Source organism: Sciurus vulgaris (genome assembly GCF_902686455.1).
Source record: "Sciurus vulgaris genome assembly, chromosome: 2".
NCBI lineage: Eukaryota > Metazoa > Chordata > Mammalia > Rodentia > Sciuridae > Sciurus > Sciurus vulgaris.
The window spans coordinates 153,155,757-153,170,681 of record NC_136462.1 but is presented as its reverse complement, the minus strand read 5'-3'; the positions used below and the strand labels follow the sequence as shown (position 1 = coordinate 153,170,681).

General features: G+C 39.5%; 1 pseudogene across 1 annotated transcript; it reads right to left on the bottom strand.

The window, feature by feature from the left end:
* Nucleotides 1-7,318: 7,318 nt before the first annotated feature.
* Nucleotides 7,319-11,292, bottom strand: LOC306651460 (ADP-ribosylation factor-like protein 5A; annotated as a pseudogene). The gene is made up of 2 exons: nucleotides 11,101-11,292; nucleotides 7,319-7,652 (listed from the first exon to the last, which is right to left on the bottom strand). The product of its transcript is annotated as an ADP-ribosylation factor-like protein 5A (transcript).
* Between the last annotated feature and the right edge of the window lie 3,633 nt (nucleotides 11,293-14,925).

The window sequence follows — 14,925 nt, the reverse complement described above, 5'->3', positions numbered from 1 at the left end:
GTCCATCTTACTCCATCTTACTGTCCATCTTACTCCTATCCATCACCCAACGCTCGCAGATTGCTCACTGTCAGGCGTCTATCATCCGCCATTTGCCTGCCTCTTGCCTGTCCATCTTACTCCATCTTACTGTCCATCTTACTCCTATCCATCACCCAACGCTCGAGGTTCACCTCCCGATCGTCCAACGACAGTCAGCAAACTGATCGCCAACCGCCAGTGGAGCACCAGCTGCCTGCTGCTACCTGGAACTTCACTGTTACAGTACTTGCAGGTTTGATTACACGTGGCTGCCACCATTTTGAGACAATAGCCAGGCCCTGTAGGACCCCTGGCCGGACTGACTGAGCCCCAAATCCAGGATCATTCAGCCCAACCAACCACTCCCTGCCTCTGGTGCCCTCACATCAACTGACTGCTCCCTGCCGCCAGGACCCCCAGACCAACTGACTGCACCCTATCACCGGGACCCCAGACAGACTGATTGCACCTGGCCTCAAGGATCCCACAACCACACCAAACACACAGGACTTCCAGGGCCCCTGCCGGACCAACTGCATCCCATCTCCAGGACCTCCAGCTGACCACATCCATCCCTGAGCTGCAGCTCCCCATTTGCCAACACATTTGGAAGCCAGAGCAGCCATCTTGGATAATCCTGGAAGCCGTAGCTACGATCTTCGGGTGGGGCAAATCCCATCCTGAGATGCCCGCTGGAGACTTGAAGCTCATTGTCAGGTACCTCTCATGCATCAGGCTACTGAATACTGGGAGGTTTCATTAGTATATGACTGCTATAGAGTAGATTTTCTTTTTTCTCCTTTTTAAAAAAATTTAAGTTTTTATTTCTTTACTTTTCTTGCTCTCTTTTCCTTTTGTTTACCTGTTCCCTCAGAGACTCTTTTTCTCTTTTTTGCATGCTAACATCCGATTTCTTTTGATTACACTCTCACCCTTTCTATTTTCTAGAATTTCTGTATATTCTTATATCCCATTAACAGGCACATTCTACATCCCTCTGCATCCTCTTTGTCCTCCATTAGAAACTGCAGACCTTATTGCAAACCTGTTTGTTTTACTGAAGATAATATTTGAACTCACTTTGTTTATTATGACAATTTTGTTATTGTCCCCATAGGGGATATTTGGTCTAGGATTGCATAGTGTCTGATTTGGGCACTGCTAATATTGATCTCCCCTTAAAGAAAGGGTTTTGGAAACCTATAGGGCCACTATAAGCCTTTAGGGGGAAATCTGCAATACCCCAGATCTGCACTGCTAGAGGGGAAGATACATGAACAACATGAAAAAACAAGGGAAGAAAATGATCCAAACAAATCTAGATTCTATAGTAATAGAATCCAATGACAGTACGTAAGAAGAAATGTCAGAAAAGGACTTCAGATTATACATGATTAAGATGATTCGCGAAGCAAAGGATGAGATAAGAGAGCAAATGCAGGCAATGAATGATAATACCAATAAGCTGAAAGAGCACCTGCAGGAAGCAAAAGATCATTTCAACAAAGAGATAGAGATTCTCAAAAAAACAAAAAAAACAAAAAAAAAAACAAAAAAAAAAAAACAAAAAAATAAAAACCAAATGGAAATCCTTGAAATGAAGGAGACAATAAACCAAATAAAAAACTCAATGGAAAGCATGACCAAAAGACTAGACCAGTTGGAAGACAGAACCTCAGACAATGAAGACAAAATATTTAATCTTGAAAATAAAGTTGCCCAAACAGGGAAGATGGTAAGAAATCATGAACAGAATCTCCAAGAACTATGGGACATCACGAAAAGACCAAATTTAAGAATTATTGGGATTGAGGAAGGCACAGAGATACAAACCAAAAAAATGAGAACCTATTCAATGAAATAATATCAGAAAATTTTCCAAACCTGAAGAATGAAATGGAAAATCAAAATACAAGAGGCTTACAGAACACCAAATGCACAAAAACACAACAGATCCACACCAAGGCACATTATAATGAAAATGCATAATATTCAAAATAAAGATAGGATTTTGAAGGCTGTGAGAGAAAAGAATCAGATTTCATGTAGGGGAAAACCAATACGGATAGCAGCAGACTTCTAAACCCAGACTCTAAAAGCTAGAAGGGCCTGGACCAACATATTTCAAGCTCTGAAAGAATATGGTTGCCAACCAAGAATCCTATATCCAGCAAAACTAACCTTCAGATTTGAAGATGAAATAAAATCCTTCCATGATAAACAAAAGTTAAAAGAATTTACAAATACAAAGGCTGCACTACAGAATGTTCTCAACAAAATATTCCATGAGGAGGAAATGAAAAACAACAATGGAGGTCAGCAAAGGGAGGAACTACCTTAGAGAAAAACCACTCAAAGGAGAAACCAAGCCAACTTAAAAACCAAAAATAAGCCAAATGACTGGGAATACAAATCATTTCTCAATAATAACCCTGAACGTTAATGGCCTAAACTCATCAATCAAAACACATAGACTGGCAGAATGGATTAAAAAGAAAGACCCAACAATATGCTGCCTGCAAGAGACTCATCTCATAGAAAAAGACACCCACAGACTAAAGGTGAAAGGATGGGAAAAAACCTACCATGCACATGGACTCAGTACAAAAGTGGGGGTTTCCATCCTTATATCAGATAAAGTGGACTTCAAGCCAAAGTTAGTTAGAAGGAATAAAGAAGGACATTTCATACTGCTTAAGAGAACCATAAATCAGGAAGACATAACAATAGTAAATATTTATGCCCCAAACAATGGTGCATCCCTGTATATCAAACAAATGCTTCTTAATTTCAAGAATCACATAGACCACAACACAATAATTCTGGGTGACTTTAATACACCACTGTCACCACTAGATAGATCTTCCAAACAAAATCCAACCAAAGAAACCATAAAACTTAATAACACAGTCAATAACCTAGACTTAATAGACATATATAGAATATTTCATCCATCAACGAGCGGATACACTTTCTTCTCAGCAGCACATGGGACCTTCTCGAAAACAGACCATATGTTATGCCACAAAACAGCCCTTAGAAAATGCCAAAAAAATAAAGATACTGCCTTGTGTTCTATCAGATCATAATGGACTGAGAGTAGAAATCAACGACAAAATAAAAAAGGGAAATTATTCCAACACTTGGAGACTAAATAATATGCTATTGAATGAAACATGGATAACAAAAAACATCAGGGAGGATATTAAAAAATTCTTAGATGTCAATGAGAATGATGATACAACATATCCAAATCTCTGGGACACTATGAAAGCAGTACTAAGAGGAAAATTCATTGCATGGAGCGCATTCCAGAAAAGAATGAAATGTCAACAACTCAATGACCTAACATTACAGCTCAAAGCCCTAGAAAAAGAAGAACAGAATAACAGCAAAAGTAGTAGAAGACAGGAAATAATTAAAATCAGAGCTGAAGTCAATGAAATTGAAACAAAAGAAACTATTCAAAAAATTGACAAAACAAAAAGTTGATTCTTTGAGAAAGTAAACAAAATAGACAAACCCTTAGCCACACTAACAAAGAGGAGAGAGAAGACTCAAATTATTAAAATACATAATTCAAAAGGAAATATCATGACAGACACCACTAAGATACAGAACATAATGAGAAGCTTCTTTGAAAATCTGTATTCCAACAAAGTAGAAAGTACTGAAGACATTGACAAATTTCTAGAGACTTATGCTCCTCCCAAACTGAACCAGGAGGACATACATGATTAAAACAGATCAATATCAAGCAATGAAATAGAAGCAGCCATTAAAAATCTACCATCCAAGAAAAGCCCAGGACCAGACAGATTCTCAGCAGAGTTCTACAAGACCTTCAAAGAAGAACTCATTCCAATACTTCTCAAAGTATTCCAGTAAATAGAAAATGAGGGTACCCTACCAAACTCATTCTATGAAGCTAATATCACCCTCATATCCAAACCAGGAAAAGACACATCAAGGAAAGAAAATTTTAGACCAATATCCTTGAGGAATATAGATGCAAAGATCCTTAGCAAAATATTGGCAAACTGTATCCAAAAACATATTAAGAAAATTGTGCACCACGATCAAGTGGGGTTCATCCCTGGAATGCAAGGATGGTTTAACATCCATAAATCAAAAAACGTAATCCATCATGTCAATAGACTTAAGGATAAGAATCATACGATTATTTCCATTGATGCAGAAAAAGTGTTTGACTAAATACAACACCCTTTCATGCTCAAAACACTAGAAAAAATAGGGACAGTAGGAACATACCTGAACATTGTAAAGGCTATTTATGCTAAGCCCATGGCCAACATCATTCTTAATGGAGAAAAACTGAAACCATTCCCTTTAAAAATGGGAACAAGACAGGGATGTCCTCTTTCACCACTTCTATTCAACACTGTCCTCAAAATTCTAGCCAGAGCAATTAGGCAGACTAAAGAAATTAAAGGGATACAAATAGGAAAAGAGGAGCTTAAGCTGTCACTATTTGCAGATAACCTGATTCTATATTTAGAGGATCCAAAAACCTCCTCCAGAAAACTTCTAGACCTCATCAATGAATTCAGCAAAATAGCAGGCTATAAAATCAACACACATAAATCTAAAGCATTTTTATATGCAAGCAACAAAACAGCTGAAAGGGAAATGAGGAAAACAACTCCATTTGCAATAGCCTCAAAAAAAATAAAATACTTGGGCATCAATCTAACCAAAGAGGTAAAAGATCTCTACAATGAAAACTACAAAACATTGAAGAAAGAAATTAAGGAAGACCTTAGAAGATGGAAAGATCTCCCATGTTCTTGGATAGGCAGAATTAATATTGTCAAAATGGCCATTCTACCAAAAGTGGTATACAGATTCAATGCAATTCCAATTAAAATCCCAATGACGTACCTTACAGAAATAGAGCAAGCAATTATGAAGTTCATCTGGAAGAATAAGAAACCCCGAATAGCTAAAGCAATCCTTAGCAGGAAGAGTGAAACAGGGGGTATCGCAATACCAGAACTTCAACTATACTACAAAGCAATAGTAACAAAAACAGCATGGTATTGGCACCAAAACAGAGGGTAGATCAATGGTACAGAATAGAGGACATGGACACAAACCCAAATACATACAATTTTCTAATACTAGACAAAGGGGCCAAAAATATGCAATGGAGAAAAGATAGCCTCTTCAGCAAATGGTGCTGGGAAAACTAGAAATCCATATGCAACAGAATGAAACTAAACCCCTATCTCTCACCCTGCACAAAAATCAACTCACAATGCATCAAGGACCTTGGAATCAGACCAGAGACCAGGCATCTTACAGAAGAAAAAGTAGGTCCAAATCTTCACTTTGTTGGCTTAGGATCAGATTTCCTTAACAGGACTCCTATAGCACAAGAAATAAAAGCAAGAATCAATAACTGGGATAGAGTCAAACTAAAAAACTTTCTCTCAGCAAGGGAAACTATCAGCAATGCGAAGAGAGAGCCTACAGAGTGGGAGAAAATCTTTGCCACTCATACTTCAGATAGAGCACTAATTTCCAGAATATATAAAGAACTCAAAAAACTCTACATGAAGAATACAAATAACCCAATCAACAAATGGGCTAAGGAAATGAACAGACACTTCACAGAAGATCTACAAGCAATCAACAAACATATGAAAAAATGTTCACCATCTTTAGTAATAAGAGAAATGCAAATCAAAACTACACTAAGATTCCATCTCACCCCAATTAGAATGGCAATTATCAAGAATACAAGCAACAATTGGTGTTGGAGAGGATTTGGGGGAAAAGGTACACTCATACATTGCTGGTGGGGCTGCAAATTAGTGCAGCCACTCTGGAAAGCAGTGTGGAGATTCCTTTGAAAACTTGGAATGGACCTACCATTTGACCCAGCTATCCCACTCCTTGGCCTATACCCAAAGGACTTAAAATCAGCATACTACAGAGATACAGCCACATCAATGTTCATAGCTTCTCAATTCACAATAGCCAGACTATGGAACCAACCTAGATGCCCTTCAATTGATGAATGGATAACGAAACTGTGGTATATATGTACAATGGAATATTACTCAGCCATAAAGAATAATAAACTTATGGCATTTGAAGGCAAATGGATGAAATTGAAGAATATCATGCTGAGATAAGCCAATCTAAAAAATCCAAAAGACAAATGATCTCACTGATAAGCGGATGATGACACGTAATGGGGGTGGGAGGGGGTCAAGAATGGAGGAAGGAGGGACTGTATAGAGGGAAAAGAGAGGTGGGAGGGGTGGGGGAGGAAAAAAATAATGGAATGAATCAAACATCATTACTCTATGTAAATGTATGAATATGCAAATGTTATGCTGTTATGCCATGTACAAACAGAAACAACATGCATCACATTTGTTTACAATAAAAAATTAATTAATTATTAATTTAAAAAAATACTGACAACCAGTTCCAACTTCCAGAAAAAAAATTTTTTTTGTAGAATGACTCAGTAACACCACATTGGTCTGAGTATTCCTTCATGAAGAATTTCACCCAAATATCTTTAAATTTTATGTCTATTAATCTACTCATGAATCTGGCTTGTTTCTATCCCCTATAGGAATTTGTTTATGATTTGTAGTAGTCTATATTTCTGCTATTATCATGGAAGTTAGTGTATGAAATAATTGAAACAATAAAGTTTTGAGGTAATCCATGAATACTCTATTTCCCAGGTCTCAGAGAAAGGAGAAAGATTATTATAACCACTGTATCTACCACCCAGATTTATGTTATGAGACAAATCAAATTGAGTATTATCTAAATCAGAGATTATACTACTTGATTTTAAGGGGTTCTTTTTTTCTGTTTTTGTTTTTCTTGTTGAAAGGAAATAGACTATTATGTAAACAAGCCCAAGCAAAAACAGCAAAAACAGACTTAGTGGAACAAGAAGAGAACAACATTCAATTAGGGAGGGGTATACTGATAATAAAGTTCTTAAAGTTCAAAACATCTTCCTCTCCCTTTGTACTTACCACAAGTTATACATTGTCCTGAGAGGATTCATTGAGAAAAATTTTAATCACAGCTTTAATAAAGTACTTTGGAAGGAACTAATGAGAAAGAAAATTGGAAGGTGAGATTTCATCTTGTTTTCAAATCCGTGGTCTTAATTTTTCTTCTTATAGAAAAAATTGAAGTCAGTTTATTATAAATATATCTAAATCATTAATTTTTACAACTTTCAGATAAAATCCAGCACTTTGTTTATACAAAGTCTATGAGAAGAGGTCAGTAGAGATCATCTAAGCTTAAGTCTCAACATCATCCATTCAAGTCCTTGGAAAACCCCTTGCCAGTAAGAGCACAGCATGCTGGATATGCCACTGATGATATTTAATAGAAGTTAGCTTCAAAAACTGGGATATTTCTGCTACACTCATGCATTGTTTAACATCTTATTAGCAAAAATCAGTAATCTAGCTCTTCTTCAGTCCTCATGTGCTGCCATTTTGTAGAGTTATTGTCAAGTTACAGAAATCCTGTCTGTACCGTCCACAACTACTATTATAAACTCTGTTAGTATAATAAGTATTCCAAGAAGAATGAACAGAGTCTTGGCCACCAAAATACAGCTTTTCAAAAGAGCTTCTAATTATGTTTTGTATTTCACTCGTGTTTGTTGTGATATTTCCTTCTTCATCCAAATTTTAGTAATTTGAATTTTTTCTCTCCTCTTTGTTATTATGACTAAAAGTTTATCGATTTTGTTTATTTCTTCCAAGAACCAACTATTTGTCAATTTTTTTGATTGTTTCCTTTTTTTTCAATTTCATTGATTCAGTCCTGATTTTAACTATTTCCTGCCTTCTACTACTTTTGGTGTTGTTCTGTTCTTCTTTTTCTAGGGCTTGGAGCTGTAGTGTTAGGTCATTTATTTGTTGATTTTTTCCTTCATTTGTTGAACATGCACCATGAAATAAATTTTCCTCTAAGAACTGCTTTCATAGTGTCCCAGAGATTTTGATATGATGTATCTTTGTTCTCATTTACTTCTAAGAAATTTTTTATTTCCCTCCTGATGTCTTCTGTTATCCATTCATCATATAATAGCATATTATTTAATCTCCAGGTATTGGAGAAGTTTCTGTTGTTTATTCTGTCATTTATTTCTAATTTCAATCCATTATGAACTGATAGAATACAAGGTAGTATCTCTATCTTCTTGTATTTGCTAACAAATACAAGAAGCTTTGTGGCATAATATACGGTCTATTTTAGAGAAGGATCCATGTGCTGCTGAGAAGAATGTGTATTCACTTTTGTTGGATGGTATATTCTATATATGTCTGTTATGTCTAAATTATTGATTGTGTTATTGAGAGCTATGGTTTCTTTGTTCAATTTTGTTTGGAAGATCTATCCAATGGTGAGAGAGGTGTGTGTTAAAATCACCTAGTAATAATGCATTATGGTCTACTTGATATCTGCAATTGAGAAGGATTTGTTTGACATACCTGGATGAGCCACTTTTTGGGGCATATGTATTTATGATTTTTTATGTCTTGCTGATTTATGCTTCCCTTAAGCAATATGAAATGTCCTTCTTTATCCCTTCTGACTAACTTTGTCTTGAAGTCCACATTATCTGATATGAGGATGGATACTCCAGCTTTTTTGCTGAGTCCATGTGCATGGTATGGTTTTTCCCATCCTTTCACCTTTAGTCTGTGGGTATCTTTTTCTATGATATGAGTCTCTTGCAGGCAGCATATTGTTGGATTTTTCTTTTTAATCCACTCATCTCAGTCTATGAATTTTGATTAATGAGTTCAGGCTATTAATATTCAGGGTTATTATTGAGATATGATTTGTATTCCCAGTCTTTTGGCTCATTTTTGGTTTTTGACATGACTTGGTTTCTCCTTTATTTGGCTATTCCTTTAGGGTAGTTCCTCCCTTTGCTGATTTGCATCATTGTATTTCATCTCTTCATCATGGGATATTTTGCTGAGAATGTTCTGTAGTGCCAGCTTTCTTTTTGTAAATTCTTTTAGCTTTTGTTTATCAGGGAAGAATTTTATTTTGTCATCAAATCTGAAGGTAAGTTTTGCTAGATATAAGATTCTTGGTTGGCATTCATTTTCTTTCAGAACTTGTTCCAGGCCCTTCTAGCTTTTAGGATCTGGATTGAAATATCTGCTGATATCCTTATTGGTTTCCCCCTGAATGTAATTTGATTCTTTTCTCTCACAGCCTTTAAAATTCTGTCTTTATTTTGTATGATAGGTATTTTCATTATAATGTGCCTTGGTGTGGGTCTGTTGTAATTTTGTGTATTTGGAGTCCTATTAGTCTCTTGTACTTGATTTTCCATTTCATTCTTCAGATTTGGGAAATTTTCTGATATTATTTCATTGAATTGGTTGTTCATTCCTTTGGTTTGTTTCTCTGTGCCTCCCTCAATCCCAATAATTCTTAAATTTGGCCTTTTCATGATATCCCATAATTCTTGTAGATTCTGTTCATGATTTCTTACCATGAACTCTGTTTGGTCAACTTTGTTTTCAAGATTAAATATTTTGTCTTCAATGTCTGAGGTTCTGTCTTCCAGGTGTTCTATCCTGTTGGTTATGCTTTCTATGTAGTTTTTAATTTGGTTTATTGTTTCCTTCATTTCAAGGATTTCTGGTTTTTTTTTTTTTTTCAGTATCTCTCTTTATTGAAGTGAATTTTTGTTCCTCCATTTGCTCTTTTAACTGTTGAGTGGTGCAATCATTCAAAGCCTGCATTTGTTCTTTCATCTCATTGTTTGCTTCTCTGATCATTTTAATTATGTACATTCTGAACTCCCTCTCTGACATTTCTTCTGCCATGCTGTCATTGGATTTTATTGATGTAGCATCTAGGTTTCTTTGGGACATTTTCTTCCCTTGTTTTCTCATATTGCTCAAGTGTCTACCCCTCTTGTAGTGAAACTCTATTGACTTATTGTGTCCCTGTAGATTTCCAATAACTTGCCTCCTAGCCTTCAGTAGCCTGCAGTCTTTGAGGAATTTGATAATTCAGTGATACACAAGGAAGCTGCCACTCTAGGGGTGGTGGCCTTCAGATGGGGTATATTTCTTGCTGGTGGGAAGAGGCACCTCCACTTGTTGATCAATGGTTAGCCAAAAGGGGGACTGGACTGTGGGCTGGGGCATGGCTGGTCTGGGCCTGTGTCTCTGGTTCTACCACCCTGGTGGGAAAGTCTTGCCCAGCAGGGAAGACTCACCTGGTGGGTCTGTCTCACTGGGCAGCTCTCCTCTGAGAAGTTCCCTTTGGTCAAGAACTACCACCTGGGTTGGGCAGCCCTCCTCTGTGATGTTCCCTGGGGTCTAGACCTACCTTCTGGGCCAGGGAACCTCGCCCTGTAATTGTGACTCTCCTGGACACCCCTTCTCTGTGATGTTCCTTGGGGCCTGGAACTACCACCTGGTCTGGGGGACATGGCCCTGTGAGGGACTCTCTCTGTGTGGCCCTCCTCTACGATGTTCCCTGGACCTACTGCCCAGGCCTGGGATCCTTGCTCTGCACCCAAGCCTCCTGCTGGGCAGTCTTCCTCTACAATGCTCCAGGTTGTCTGGGTTCACGGCTCCAGTGGGGGAGTCTCACTGGGCAACTCTACTCCACGAAGTTCCCTGAATTTCAAGACTACTGACCCTTCTGTGGAGCCTTGCCCAGTGGACTCAGCCAGCTGCTCTGAGTTGGTCCTGAGTCTCTGAGTTGGTACCTCCACTTCTTGAATTTTGAGTCCTGTCAAAGGGCCTCCAGTCTCCTGTAGGTGTCTCAGGAAGGGAGCCGCCCTTCTGAAGATGATGGCCATGCTGTCAGGAATAATTCAAAATGCCTGCACCAGCCTCCAAAGAAGCTGGGGAGCCCCAGTGAGGGTGTGCTGAGTCAGCACAGAGGCAAGTGCAGTGTCCCTCAGCAGTAGGGGGTCAGGCAGGCAGGCTCAGTAATGGCATCCTACCTCAGTGTGGGGGTCAGCCGGGCTGGCTCACTCTGTGCGATGGCATCCGACCTCCGCTTGGGTTGGTGCACCGGCCTGGAAAGTGTATTATTAATCACTATCTCTTCTACAATCCTTCCTATTGTAGGGGATGTACGTACAACTTCATTCATAGAAAATTGGTAAAAGATGGTAGTTTTTCCTGCATTATCCAATCCAACAATGATAACTTTGGGCTCCTGGTGATTGAACAGTCTCCATATCCTCGTGAAGAGAATTCCCATTCTCTGGCAGTGGACCCCCTCCAGCCACCTGGGCCGCCTGGTCTCCCCTGGCTCAGGCTAAAGAATAGAGAGATGGGCTGGAGCCTCCACTTCTGCTGCTGTTGCTGCCATTCCTGCACTGGCTACTGTTGGAGACCGCTGCCCTGTAGGGCCCACAGTGGTGGCTGGCCTCACCCTAAGATGGCACTGAGAAGCCCAACTTCAAAGAAAAACAACTTTAAGGAAGTGCTTTCTATTGGCTGACTGATCTCCTCCGCGTCCGTGCTTAGCTCATGATCAGTACGTGTCCTCGTTACCCACCATTAAGTCTCCACGAGCCAAACGCCTGACCCGTTAAGGTGATTGGCTGTTACATCCCATAAAACTGCGTACTTTGTGCGGCGGAGGCAAGCAAGGCAAGGCAAGCGGGCAGGCAGCAGCTGCGGAATGAGAGAAGAGGAGAGGTGGCGGTGGCGGTGGCGCGACGAGAGAGGAAGAAGAGAGAAGCGGCAGCTGCATGAGAGAAAAGGAGAGAACTGTGCGACTAGAGAAGAAGAAGACAGCAGCGGTGGAGGAGGAGGAAGAACCAGGCACTCGACTCAGAAGCTCTCCCATAAAAATAAAGACCTTAAAACTTCATTTGAGAGCCGAGTCTTCATTGTACTTGCTGGACGAGACAAGTGGTGCCGAAACCCAGGACCCCTCGCACCGCCACAAAAGAGGTAAGTAATATCCAGGTAAAACAGCTGTTAAAACTAAACAAGTCAAGTAAAATAAGTTAAGAAAGGTTAAAGCAGTATACAGGAAGCTGGGTGAAGTAACCCCCAGTGGAGCTGGGTCGAAGAGGGCCCAGGTACAGGGGGCTGGGTGAAGTAACCCCCAGTGGACTGGCCAGGTATTAAGATTTTGTGTGCTTGTTGTTTGTCAAGAGCTCATGTCTTTGGTTGTATTGTATTGTTGCAGAGCGCTACTGTTTTTAGTTGTTTTAGTGTGACTTAGCATTGTAGTGTGGGTAGCATTTAAAGCTTTAGAAAATGGGTGGCGAAACATCACAGATCAGAATGGAGGGTCCGCTTAGAGACTTATTAAAAGCAAATGGAACACCTCTAAAAACAAAGACTGCAAGGCTTTTCCTCAGAACAATAGAGGAAGCTGCGCCATGGTTTTTAGATGAGGGGCTCTTAAATATACCACAGTGGGATCACTTAGGAGAGGATCTAAGAAAGAGGGAGAAAGTAGAACCATTGCCGGTGGGCACGAGCACAATTTGGAAGTTGATTCGTGGTGCTTAACTGACCCGAGGCCAACGTTTAAAGATAAGCTAGAAAAAGGAGAAGATATTTTAGAGGAGATAAAAGAGGGACGATCCAGAACCTCTGAAAGATTATCAAAAAGGGAAAGTTCCTCGGATGAGGAAGAACTTTCAGAAGAGGAACTAGAGAGGATAGTTAAAAAAGAGGAACAGGAAAAAAGAAAGTTTAAATTCAATATTGTACCAACAGCCCCCCCTGCCTATAATCCGTATTATGACAATAGGGAAGAACATACAAAAAACAAAAGGGTAAATGAGGAGGATATATGGGAAAAGGACTGGAGTTCTATGTTTCCTGTTTTTGAGGATCCAGGGTCACAACAAAGATATCATCAGCCCTTAGATTTTAAAATAATAAAACAATTAAAAGAAGCAGTCGTGTCATACGGCCCACAAGCAGCATTTACGCTGTTGTTAGTAGAATCAATAGGGGCCATGAACTTAACACCTGATGATTGGGGAAATGTGTCTAGAGCGACATTATCTGGGGGACAATATTTAGTATGGAAAACAGCATGGCAAGAATATTCTTCAGACACAGTTCGAAGAAATATGGCAGCAGGAAATCCACAATGGGATATAGAAATGTTAATGGGGACAGGTCAATATACAGGACAACAGGCACAATTGAATTATAATCCTGCTGTTTACATGCAGATAGCTGCTGCAGCAACTAAAGCATGGAAAACTATACAAGGAAGTGGGGACCTATAGGGCCAATTATCTAAGGTCTTGCAAGGAACCAATGAGCCTTATCCTGATTTTGTGGCTAGGTTACTACAAACAGCAGGATACATTTTTGGGGATGTAGATCAAGCAATGCCCCTCATAAAGCAACTGGCGTATGAACAGGCTAATAGATGGTGTAAAGAGGCAATAAGACCCTGGAAAAGCAAAGACCTCAGTGCCTATATTAAGGTATGTAGAGACATAAATGAAAGTGTCATCCAGGGACAAGTTATGGCTGCAGCTATTACACAAGGGATGCAATGGCTAAACTTTGAGAGAGGAGGACCCCAGGATCATGTTTCTATTGTAAACAACAAGGACACTTTAAAAAACAATGTCCCCAGTTAAAACAACAAGACAGACCCCAGAGAAGGCCTAAACCTGGAATCTGCCCAAGATGTAGAAAGGGATATCATTGGGCTAGTGAATGTAGATCTATGATAAATGTAGATGGTAACCCTATCCTTCCTCATGGAAGTTCAAAAAACGAGGGATGGGGCCCACAACCCCAGGGCCCGGCACAAATGTACGGGGTGATTCAAAAAGTGGCCAGGACACATTAGCCAGTGACAGACCAAGGAGAGCGACACCAGGAAGTGCAGGACTGGACCTCTGTTCTACCACCAGAGCAATACTAATGCCAGAAATGGGATTACAAGTCATACCTGTTGACTTTAAGGGTCCCCTACCTGAGAACACCACGGGACTATTATTAGGCAGAAGCTCCAGTGCACTCAAAGGATTAATGATAGTTCCAGGAGTCATAGATGAAGATTATACAGGAGAAATTAAAGTGCTTGCTTCATCACCTAAGGGCATTATTTCCATTTCTCCGGGAGACCGAATAGCTCAGCTTTGTATACTACCTAGTCTTCATGGCTCATTCCCGTCACAACAACGTTTTAGGGGAAATAAGGGTATGGGATCTACAGGTATCGATTTGGCCTGCCTTACTATGGAACTAAAAAACAGACCTATGTTAGAATTAATTGTAAAAGGAAAAATTATAAATGGATTGTTAGACATGGGAGCAGACACAAGTATCATAGCAGAAAAAGACTGGCCAAAGAATTGGCCCACACAAAAGGCAAATCAAACATTGAGAGGATTAGATATTGCCACAGAACCAAAAAAGAGCTCCATGTGGCTACAATGGAAAAGCCCAGAAAGTCAAGAAGGACTTTTCCAACCATATGTCTTAGAACAAATCCCGGTGACATTATGGGGTAGAGATATTTTAAATCAAATGGGGATGAAAATAACCACAGAAGGAATATACAGTGAACAAGCACAAAACATAATGAAAAAACAAGGGCACAAGTGGGGAAAGGGCTTAGGAATCAATGAACAAGGCATAATGGAACCAATATCAATTAAACAAAAAGGTGATAGACAGGGATTGGGTTTTTCCTCGGGGCCACTGATGAAATAATTAAAATGAAATGGAATATAGAAAAACCAATCTGGGTCCCTCAGTGGCCCCTAAACAGAAAAACTTAAAGCGGCCCAGGAATTAGTACAAGAACAATTAGAGGTAGGGCATATAAGGCCCTCCACATTACCTTGGAATACCCCCATATTTGTTATAAAAAAGAAATCAGGTAAATGGAGAT